Raw genomic sequence first — 12,569 nt, 5'->3', positions numbered from 1 at the left:
CAGCAACACCAGGAACAAGGAACACAAAAAGCTCAGGAAATACCAAGGACTGAAACAAGAGCTAGAAAAGATGTGGAAGTTGAAGGCAACAGTGGTTCCCATGGGAATCAGAGTATTAGAGGCTATGATCCCCAAACTTGGAGAGTTGCTAAAGCAGATCCCTGGAACAACATCCAAGATCTCCGTCCAAAGGATTCAAAAGTTCTGTTTGCCTGGAAACCTTGTGTTTTTCACTCCAATTTTGAGATTATTTCTCTCTCTCTCTCTCTCTCTCTCTGTATATATGTGTGTGTGTGTGTGTGTGTGTGTGTGTGTGTGTGTGTGTGTGTGTGTGTGTGTGTGTATATATATATATATATATATATATATATATATATACACACACACATATACATAACCCCCCCCCCCCTTTAAGTGGTACAGTTAATGTTATTGAATATATCACAAAAAAATGTGAAATTTAAATATTGTCTCAGTTTTGTATTGGATGATAATATAGCTAGCAGTATTGTTGTCTGGTCTCTTATCAGTCCCTTCTCCAGATTCTTCAGCCTCAGAGGAACCACACACCTCTTGAACTAACAATAGCAATGGACCAGATATAAAACAGAATGACACTGAATGAATCTTAAAAATCTATATACTTTATGTTTGAGCCCGATGTCAATGCATCTGAACATCTTTCAATAAATCTGTTCTGCACACATTTTTGTTTGTTTCTTTGTTTTACTCTATCCCCTCTGGACTAGTGTCTGCATGTTGACAACAAAAAAATGTCAGTCAGTAGATGAGGAATGCTAATTAGTTAAAATGTGGATGGTGGGAGCATGCCTGAAGCACCATACTGTGTGTGAGTGGCAGAGGACATCAGCCTTACTGGTATGGCAAAGGGATTTCACTAATGATCTCTATTTTTAGAATAATTTAACCTTCACATGACCTATCTTTTTACTGTGTGGTTCAATAAAATGATGTTTTCCCACGAGCTATGATATACATGCTAAACTAATGATTTCTAGAATGACTAATAATTGTACTTCAAAATTTTTCATAATGTTTTCACAGAAACCTTAACAGCATGCTGACAGCATCCTGAATGCAGAGGTATCTCTTCATGTACTTCTTTTAGTTTGTTTTAATACACTTAAAGGTCAGCAGTTCTTATGCAGATGCCCTGCATGCATAGCATTGAGCTTCCATAGAAGCTCAAAAATAAACTTTCATCCAGTTCATGAGCAGTGATAGCAGAACTTAACCAGGATTGGAGTGAAATGAGGCAGTCAGGTGTGCCACATAGTCTCTCATTGCCGAGTCTGACAGTTTAACGCTAGTGTGACTAAATGCTGGCAGCTCCACAGTGCCATCTAGTGTTTAACAAAGGAACTAGTCTTAACGCTATCATTAGACTGTGGTGCATCCTACCGAATCTCTGTATTCTGCAGGTGCGCTAGTGAGCAGCAGGATCACAAAGTGTGGTGATCCTGACTAGTGGAGCTGAAGCACAGTGCTACTTTGATTGCTGATTCTGTGCTTTTTTTTTCTAATCTCCCACTGCTCAACTCTCCGAAAATCTGATGCAATCAAGCGCACGCTGTGAGGAACTTCAGTCACCTCAGGGCCAGCCAAGACATGCACAGAAACAACACACAAAGACAAAAATGTGAATGTAACACAAATGACATCCCAATAAGCTCTCTGCTTTCTCCCAGAACTGAATGATTTTTTTTCTGACCTTGCTGTAAACAGTATTGCATGTTTACCACTTCAACACTGCTCACTGCTTAAAATCAAAGGTAATTTATTGAAACTATACTGTTGCAGTTATGCTTAAAATATGCATATGATATGCCAAAAATAAGGTTACATCATTATCATTAATATACAAAAAAATTGTATTTGTTAATAACATCAAGCTACCACACTCATCTCATTATATCATATATATCATCTTATAGTATTTCTTACACATACATGCACACACTGTTTCCATGCACATGTACATTAAGCTATTTGTCAGGTGGTAAACAAAAACGTATTTCTTCCTGTGATGATGTCTACTTGGAGTGTAAAGTATTAGCACGCTTTGCTAAATGGGTAGATAATTAAAGTGTTCATTACTCACTTGAGCATTGCTTCATGTCTTTCACAGACAATAACAATCACACCTCACAGTTCAGCCTCTAGAACTGTTTTTACATCATATATCTTCTTTCACGAGCACTAATGTCACAGGCACTTTTCCTCCTAACCTTCAATTAATGTGTCAAGAGCTGCAAAAGAAGCTTCATGTGTTGTTTTAAACAGAAGGATTGCTGCATCTTCACTGACCACATTACACACACACACACACACACACACACACACACACAGAGGGACTGTTTATGTGTGTTGGGGGATGTGGGTGATGTGTGTGTGATTGGAAAGTTAAGACTGGCATTGGTTCCAGATTTATTTGTAATTATAGTCTGGAGTTCTGTAATGCTAAAGGTTCAGTCCTGCTGTGCCTGTAGTATTTGAGAGAGAGATTTGTTTCCTTTACCATGAAATGAGTTTAGTCTCGCATCAGCAACGTTAACAAAGAAATGCCGGCTAATTACTTTACTGGAGGAGTCTACCTTTACAGAGCCCCACGGCATACCACTCCCCTTTATACAGCAGAAAAATGACTGAAAGTTTAATACAAGTTAGTTAGTGTTAAATTTTGCAATATTGTGTATCATCTTTTGAAATTAGATTCTTGCCCAAGAGCTCAAGATAGTGTGTTGATTTTTAAATAAGAATAAGGTCAATCTCACAGTCCAGTTACTTTCCCATTCCATGGAAATGATGAGTGTCTTCTCTAAGTATATGCAGACGGCCATTCTCAGGCAGCCCTGTCTGTCTGTAAATGTCCTCTGTTTTGGTAACTTTAATTTTCATATCAAGCATTGTGCCATTATAATGACTCAGTTTACAGTCTTTTGATCTGCCCAGATACATCAGACATCTATAACCTCGGGCTGTGAAGTGGCTGGACTACAGATTGTTGTATCTCTCTTCCTGTGTGAAAGTGCAACTGAGCTGTATTTTGTCTTGGGTAAAGTAGCAATAACCTTAACAGTTTTGTTTGTTTTGTTTTGTTTTGGAGGGGGTTAATGTAAAAGCAACAATAGCAAAGAAGTGACACTGCAAAATATATTAGGATTCATGCAACTTAGAATCTGAAAATAGTACATGCATACTTAGTTGACCTGTTGACTTGTATAAGACATTCAAAATTAGTAGAGGAAGGCATTTGGTTTTCAACATAATTATAATGCAGTCATTTTTAAGAGGATGATTATACATGTTTAGGTGGACTTTTAGAAATCACAAATTTTACATATTCATATGCTGTGGAGATGGCAGTAATATTACACTGTGGTATAGTAGACAGATAAAGTCCACATCTCTCCAGTTCTTTACTCCAGTGTCAGAAGACTTTCTGTGTACAAAAGACACTAATGTGCTGGACAAGTGGAGTTTTCCTCTCTCTCAGCTATATAATCTAATGAGATCTTCTGCCTTGTTCATGGGCAGCAGTCAGACAACATTAACCAGCCTTCTGCCTGAATTAGGCCTGCTATTTGTCATGTGGCATGGGCAGCCCCCCAGTCAATGCCTTTGATGAGAAAGCAAAGGGTGACAGGCAAGAGCTCAGCTTCCCCAAGCTTCTTGTGCTAGGAGTGGTGCTGGGGAGCTTGCTGAGAGCTGGGTCGATACCGTACTGAGGGCTTGCTTGTGTGCTGGCATGTGGAGTGAGCAGAGATGAATAATGAATGGAAAAAAGGGATGGCTTGAGGTCATCTCTTACGTCTGGGTCCAGCAGGAGTTTCTCTGTGGGCCTTGAACAGACCTCTCCAACTCTGAGCGTGCTTCTGCTCCGCAGGCATGGTTAGAGCGATTAAGGCTGAGTGGCTGATGGAACTGCTGCACAGGCCAATCTGTCGGGAGCTATGGAGGGGATCGGGTAGACCCTAATAACCTTCCAAACTCCCACACTCACATACAGTTATGCACATAGACAAAGCCTTATAAAATGCCGGGAAGCTGTGTTCTTGCCTAGAATATCCAGCTCATCTTTACACAGTCAAATGAATATTTTGATGCCTCAGAGCAAATGAGCATGAGGCTCAGCAGAGCTCCAAGCTTACCTTGAAAAAAGAGGAAAGTTAGAGGCGAGAGCAAGTTGCAGGTGCAGAGAGACCTTGTACACATCACTCCATCTCACTTTTGCTATGTACCCCTCATAAATATAGCATCAATATCAACCCTGGACGGCACTGCAGGTGGAGAGAACAAAGGTCTCAGTGCTCTGTCAAGTATTTCTCAGATCAATAGAATGTCATCCAGACATGTAGCAGAGTGACAGGAGGCAGGGAAGGCTAATCCCAAATAGACTAACACCCCTCTCCAGTCCAACTCTTCTTTCTTTACTGATGTACTGATGTACGTGTGTATGTCTCTGCATGTGTGTGCAAATGTGTGTGTGTGCTCGCATATATGGAGGCTTACATCTTTACTGATGTACACCTTCCTAAATTCATTACCTCTACATATAGTGCTTGGTAACTTTATCTTAAATCATATAGCAGGAAACATGTCTTTTAATGTTGCTCTGTAACAGATGTGGAAATGGAATAATTATTAAACTTAATAAAACTCTTCATAATACTCAGACAAGTTTGATGTACAAGTAGAGAATATCCAAACATGACTGTGTATATGTGTTTGTATGTGTGTGTGCAAATGTGTGTGTTCCCATTAAGACTAAAAATGTTCAAAATCCTTAACTGCCTTGTGCAGTGACTTCAATCGTGAAGTGTGTATAGGCAGCTGAAGTGTTCCTGGGAGTCTTATTATGACAATACACAGGTGGGCCCATCAATCCTCAGCCTGTTTACATGCCTGCCAGATGCTGAAGTCCATGATCAAGAGGGGTGTGCTACAAGCATGCAGATGTTCCTCTCTGACTTTGCAAGCCTGGTTTTCCCAGGGGCCAAATTATGTTGTGTTTTTTTAATTTATTTGTTTATTTATTATTTTACAGTGTTAAGCATGTACACCAAAGTTAGTAATGATCTTGCCTCAAAGTGGTGGAGATATTACTACAGTGAAAATGTAAACTTTTTAAAGGTATGTTAAGACACTGTGCTATGGGGGGGGGCTATTTATGAATCTTGATAATTTTGCATGCGGCATTGGCAAATATTAATTTGTTTAAAAATGTAATCTTCAAACATGCTATTCAATATTAGTTTTAAGTTGAAACATTTGACCATTGGCCTGAATTAAGCTCTCGGCAAGTTTAAATTTAAAATGTAAAATGTATTGTTTCCTTTCCAAAGACATTTAATTACAGGAACTGCAGAACTGCAAACTGAAGTGGTGGTTTGAGTTTTTCAAGGGGCTGCCAGAGGTAATTGGCCTTAGATTAACACATTTTGGAAAGAATATGAAGACTATGTAATGTGAATTCTATACCATAGTTAGCTTTGTCAGTTGCTGGTAGTTGTGAGCTCTTTAATTTAATTACAGAAGCCCTCAGCATGGCCAAGTGGTGCCCACACGGTGTGGCACAGTGTGCCAACTAGGCACATCCTGTCTGAGGAGACAGGAACATCAGATGCAGCAGATGGTTCATGAATCATGTAGGTTCACCCACAGTGACAATAGAAGCTCTTCCTCATGAGGGATAGAAATTGGAGTAATTCAGTATATATATAAAGTAGGAGTTTCCCTACACAGAATCATGTTTTCTCTTTCTCACAGATTTATATTCAGTTAGGAGGTGTGACAGGTGACAATAGCTTTAATGTGAGGATGTTAAGTGCAGTCTGAGTAGGCATGCTCCAAATATATAGTAGATTAGTTTTTTCTAATGTTTTTTCACTGTACACATACCTATGAATGAACCCTCTTTAATAATGTTTGCAGTGCAATCAACACAAGCAACATTTTGTTACTTTATTGTTGGAATAAAACCATTTACATTGGAATAAAACCATTTACAATTTTAGAATATAACTGAAATATTTACAGCTTAACTTCAGTTGCATAGGTGGATGTTTTAAACAGTACTTACCACTGTGTTTTGTTTTTTTTGTTTTTTGTTTTGTTTTTGTTTTCCCAAACTCGTACTTGCTAAAAAATAAATTAAATAAAATATCTATGAAGATCTTAATTAACAATTAACATTTCATAAATATCTATGAAATGTTAATTGAAATGTTAACCTTCCTCTTTCATTGTTCTAAGACACTGGATGGACATAAGTTCTTATCACACTGTTCAGTTGGAGGAATACTGTGGTAGTGGCATCACTCATGTAAGAACACCCACTAATGTGACCTGGTATGATAGGATTTGTTTTACCTTTAAAATTGGAAATCTGTTCAGAATCACTTACAAACTTTAGTACAGTTTTAGATGCTGCAAATACCCTTTAGTGGCTTCATGTATGCAACATGTTTATTAATTAGCTACTTTCATGAATTGTGAAACATCAATTGCAGTTGAATATGAAAACCAAGAGATGGCAGCCCAGATGAGTGCATACTAAACTGGTAAGGTACATAAATGGAATGTGTTGTATAGTTAATTGTAACTGCTTGTGATATGAAAACTGCTAGTTTGGTCACAAATAAACAAAACATGTCAGCATCACAGTCATTTCACTGGTGACTGTGCATCCAGTGAGAGAGGCCCAGATCACATTATCATTGAAATGTACTCTGACATATGGTAGTTGTTGCCACAGATAACACAACTCTTCATCAGTATTTCTCATTTGAATTATTCTAAACTTCTTATAAACTATTTTGTCAGCCCTCTGGAAAGAAGGGAAGTGAGAGTAAAAGCTGAAAAATGCCAACTCTGTCATTTTTCAACTGCAAGCAGTTTTTGGAAAAACACTGTGTGTTGTGAAAGCCTTTCGGGGGGTGAGGACATAGGCCTGATCATATATGCTGACCAATAGTCAGATGCATTCTAAATTCTATGTCCAGTGGAAAATTCCATGAATATGCTCAGGTTTTTCCTGAGGCTTTGAGATGTTCATTGTTTCATTATTAATACAACATTGCTCTTGAACCAAGATAAAAGCAAATGTTTGACTTCATTCCACTCAGTAGCCCATAGCCCAAAATAAGCACATCGACATTCTCCCCATGTGACCAATCATTCTAAATGATGAATGAGCTGGGAAATACTGTGCTCCATTAGGAACCGTGGGGAACACAGGCACTAAAACATAAATATGCTGTTATAGAGGAAGTTTAAAGTCAGCCACAGTCCCTGGTTTGATAAAACAAACTCAGGAACATTTGGGGGCACCATCATTACATATGAGCATTATGAAAAGTGGAATTGTTTTCTGCTGGCTCGTTGATTTTTGTTTTTTGTTTTTTGTGTCAAAGAATGAACCTAAACATTTTGCTTGACATTTGTCATTGGTTTTGAAGACATTCTGGGGAAATTTGAAGAAATGGTCTGGCTGTGCATTTAATTCATTTTATATTATATTTTATATTATATTCAATTCACTGCTCTAATTATGTGAAATTGTTATATGTCCTTCAGCATGTCTGTGCAATATTTCAGCTGGTACTGTGACTACAGTGATGCAGTACACAGACTTGCAGGAAAATCACTTTCTTTATTTTCAAACCGTAGAATTAAAGCAGGTAGTGTAACTATTTGAATTAGAGCCTGTGGGAAGGCCTGGGAAGGTCAGTCATATTCAGGAGCTAAACAAATTACTTGCTAGCTATTAATGCAAACATTGACTGAGTATGCTTAAGTAAATTACATTTTACATACCGGGTATACTTACTTAAATTACATTTTACATATTGCAGCAATTAATTTAACTTTACTGTTTTGTAATCCTGGTCTAAATACTTAGAAGCATATCAAGCCTTTTAGGCTTAGCAGGCTAAATGCAAAGCTCTGGAGAAAGAAACTTGTGGGGGCTAAATAAGAGAGGGAAGCAGTTGAATACAATAATCAATAATCGTGTATTTGAACAAGGAAGTGGTTGTGTATTGTGATTGGTGTTGTGATAATAATAATAATTATAATTATTATTATTATTATTATTATTATTATTATTATTATACATTTAACATAGGTAAATAGTTTTAGCCTAAGCCAAGCAAAATTGCCATAAAACTTTTACCCTTGTAAACCCCTCAAATTCATAGAAGGTGCTAACACAGCATATTTAGTTTATTTGTTTTCTTTATTTGACAGAACACGCATTCAAAGCATGTCTTTCATCAGCTTAGTATTGTTTTAGCTATATCACAGCTCAACAGGAGGCAGATAGCAGAAAAAAAAATGGCTGAAGAGAAAATCACAGTATTTGTTCAGCCTGGAACACATCCCTTACAACTAGGCTTTGTGATTCTCATTTAGTTGAATAAAATCAAAGACCTGAAAAAAGTGTAAATTTGCTATGCTACTGCCATAAGACAAAAGAAATCAAAACGTATCCTCCCTTTAGTCTGTGGTAATTGTAGATGTTTCATAATGGTGGGCTGCAAATTGTAGCTACCATGATTGAGTCCACTAAAATAACTACTTCTGAGGGGTTCTTTCTGCAATCAAAGTCTGCTTGTACTGTTCAGTGACTTCAAAGCTTGCACACGCAAAGCTCCTGTTTTGCATTTTCATATAATGTGGGCTTGTAATTAACAAGTCTTTAATATCGTACCATCTGTTAACTATATGCCATCTGCCGAATACTGTTTCCTACCATAATATTTTTAAGACAAATATCAGAATGGTAATAAAATTTCAGGGGCTGATTTTTCCTAATAAACTGTCATTGTGAAAGATAATTCTTATTATGAAGCCTGAATACAGTATGTGTATGAAATATTAGGGCTATGATGAATAAAGTAAGTTCAATTCTAAACATATTTGTTTACGTCTCATCTTTTGTCTTGGGAATTGTTTTCATTTAACATCAGGCACCTGTACTGAGGTTGTAATATAATGGCAGCTTTAATTTTTATGGGTCACTGAGCTTAATTGAAATAGCTCAGTTGAAATAGCATGCATGTGGAATTAATAACACGGTGGCAATCTTTCAACATTTTTGGTTTCTGTTACATTTAAGGAATTACAAATTAGAGATTGAGAAATCCTCAACTTTATTTCCAGGTTAATGGGGAGTACACTATGACAGTTCAAGCTCCCTTCAACATGATCTTATATTTTTAATAATATTAAATTTAACCAATAAGCAGGTGTAAGGCAAACAGGTGGGGCCATGTGGGAAAAGAGACAGGAAAAACCAATGCTGCCGAAATGATTAAACTCCCTCTGCTCTCACTGTAAATGACATATGTATTAAAGCATGCAATCTCTCACTGTTCACTACATATCCTTCCCCACAATATGGCATATGCCTCATACGAACAGGTACCAGTGCTATCTCAAACACTGACATCCCATTGACCCGCCCACTGACACTGTTCAACTGTCATCCACCTCCTTTCCTTCACCTGCTTCATTTTTCCCAAGGATTGGCATGTTCACATTGAAGCTGCATATCAGACCCATATGTGGGACCTTTTTACTGACCTCACCATTTGTTTATGTGTCATTGTAAAATTGTCCCATTGGTTCTGAATAAAGTCATGTGCCAAATAAAAGACAGCATGCATTTTATAACTCTGAAGCCATCCAGTTCATCTCTGTATGCCATAGCCCAGTCAAAGCTTAGGTGTGCTGCATGCGTCTTTGTGCAGATGATCAATAATCTTGATATGGTGCACCCAGCACCAGCTGTCCACACCTCATTAGCGGACGACTAAGCCCACTCTCTGTGGCACCATTAAACACTCCCCCTGATCACGTAGTGACAAACAATGAGGAGAGAGTGAAAGTCAAAGCCTCTGCATACCATCTCTGAACTTGATCCTTTAAGGCCAGTGAGGATACAGAGATGTGGGTGGTTAAAAAGACTAAATTGTTCTCAGAGAAAATAGCTTTTAGCAGACACAGTAAGATGTTCAACAGCTAGTTAAATATGCCAGTGCAGACTGAGGGCATAACTAGATGCTTGCACTCAGTTAGTGACTGCAGAATAACAGAATAAAATGTTCACATTTCTCCATCTTGTCATTTACTGTCTTCTTCATCTTTGTAGCATATAATGATGTTTATTGCCTCTTTTAACATGATTTTAACATGTTATCACCCTAAAATTGTGGAATGGTGAAATGTTATTTGCATACTTGACAAGCTTACTGAACCATACTGAGCCTTCAGCACTGCACAGATTACAGCTCAACTATCAGTATTACAGCTCAACTACCCAGAAACTGAGTACTCTCATGCTCTACATTACTGTCTATTTAAGAGCTCTAACCTTACAAGAAATAGTTTTCACTAGAGTGTATCTGTACAGAAATAGGTTTATGGAGTTACTGTTGTGAAATGATGGATGTACAAAATCATCAAAATCAAAAATGCCTTTCATGTTAATAATACTGAGATTCCATCTGCCACAAATTCTATTCATTCATTTCAGTGCCGAGTTATAATGGAACTGAAGTATCCAATAATCTAATCCAAGTAAAAGGATCCGAGAATAAAACAACTTTTATACAGGTAGTTTTCACTTTTTTGTTATCTACATTTTGACATAGCAGGATATTGGCCAAACATTGTTTAAGAGGTGTCAGCAATGTCAGCAATATACTGTGACTTGCATACTGCAGGAGAGCGCATTAATGATATCTGGTGTCTGTTTCTCCTGTGATTTTGTCATGCATGTTGAAACCCTTAATGAGAGCTTATTTGGGAATGCTGCAGTGTTCCATGCCACTTTTGAGCTTGCTGCTATGACTCCTCTTCTGTTGAAGTTACATTTTCCTTTGAGTTTGGAGCTCATAAAGAAAAAGCAACCTGATTAATTAGTCCCCAGACACAGATGATACTCAAGAGATGTTGGTTTGGTGCCACACAGATGCACCAACTCTCAGCATTCAAATGAGTCTTCACAGGAAACTGCATCCTCACTTTCATCAAAACAACCTGCCATTCAGGTCAGGTGGGTGTATTAATGTATTTATATTGTGAGCAATGTTTGACAAAAGGTTTTCCTAGTAATTAGACATGAACTTAAAGGAGCTGTCACATTGTCACTATTAATTATGACATTCTGTCATTGTTCTGTCTGGCCTTATAGCTCCTTTCACCTTCAGCTAATTTGCAGAGATACTGATAGATGTGTTTGGTAGACTCCCAATATGGGAGTCATCTGATTTATATTCATGCAGTCCATAGATCTATTGCTTGAAGTCTAAACATCAATTGATTTCTATCTTTAAAATCCTTAGTTGGATTGTATTTATCTAATTCAACTAGTTTATCAACAACAAAAAAAATTATATCTGGGTTATGTTCTCCAGAATTACCATACATTTCATTGGTGTAAAACTGGCTATATGTCAAAGCTCAGAAATGTCATTTTCATCTCTCATCCATCACATTTTTTCTTTATGTCATATCTCCAAGTGGAGAACACATGGAGGAGAGATAGTAGTGGAAAGCCTCAACCCTATACTGTGAAGGACCTACTATCCATTCTTCCATCCATGACTTGAGCACATTGGCTTCAACTTTACCTGTGATACTCAATGACCCCACACACAGACTCTCCTGGTGTCTGGTTACAGAGGAGGTATTCACTGATCTGAAGTATTGCTTCACAAATGTTCCAATCAAGGTGGATGTCTTCAATGTGGTTTGGGGCTGTACTGTCACAGACATTAGGAGATCTGCAAAAGCTAAACACACTTGGATTTTTCCATAAGAAGCTCATCCCTGCTGAGCAGGGTTATGATGTAGGCAACTACTAATTCCTAGCTATTAACCTAGCACTAGAGGAGTGAAGCCACTTAAAGAATCCTTTCATTCTTTCATTGTCTACACTGACCATTGGAATCTAAAGTATACCAGATAAGCCCAGCACCTCACTTCTCAGCAAGACAGGTAGACACTAATTTCCTCTAGACCTGGTTAAATAAACATTTAAGTAGATGCCCTGTCCAGTGTTCATGAACCCAAACCCACAGACAGGTTAACATTTTCTGCCCACCTGCTTGGGTGTTTCCATCAGTGGGATATCTATATGAAGATGTAGAATACAGCAATCAGAGACCCCAGATGAAGTCACAGACCCACAAAGAAATTGTTGATACTTGTGAGCTTCTGGAGCAGGCTTATAATCTGCACATACACTTCCTGAAATCACAGAAGTTGCTTTAACCTAATAACTATTGTTCCAGTGGTACTGCATGCCAGCCCTCAGTGCAGACAATGTCACATGGCCTCCTGCTCACTGTGTGCTCAGGTCTAAACCCCACGCCAGATCCCATCTGACAGTTTGTAGTTGCTCCCAGTACCGCAATCCCCTGGCTGCATCTTTTGGTGGATTTTAAAACTTCTCACAGTCTCAGAAAGTAGCACTACCATTCGTCACTGTTGACAGGCCTGCTATAGAGCTTTCACCACTAGATGGTGGAAGCTCTAGA

This window comes from Electrophorus electricus, chromosome 14 (genome assembly GCF_041902795.1).
Source record: "Electrophorus electricus isolate QZ-2024a chromosome 14, ASM4190279v1, whole genome shotgun sequence".
Taxonomy (NCBI): Eukaryota; Metazoa; Chordata; class Actinopteri; order Gymnotiformes; family Gymnotidae; genus Electrophorus; species Electrophorus electricus.
This window is presented reverse-complemented; position numbering follows the sequence as displayed.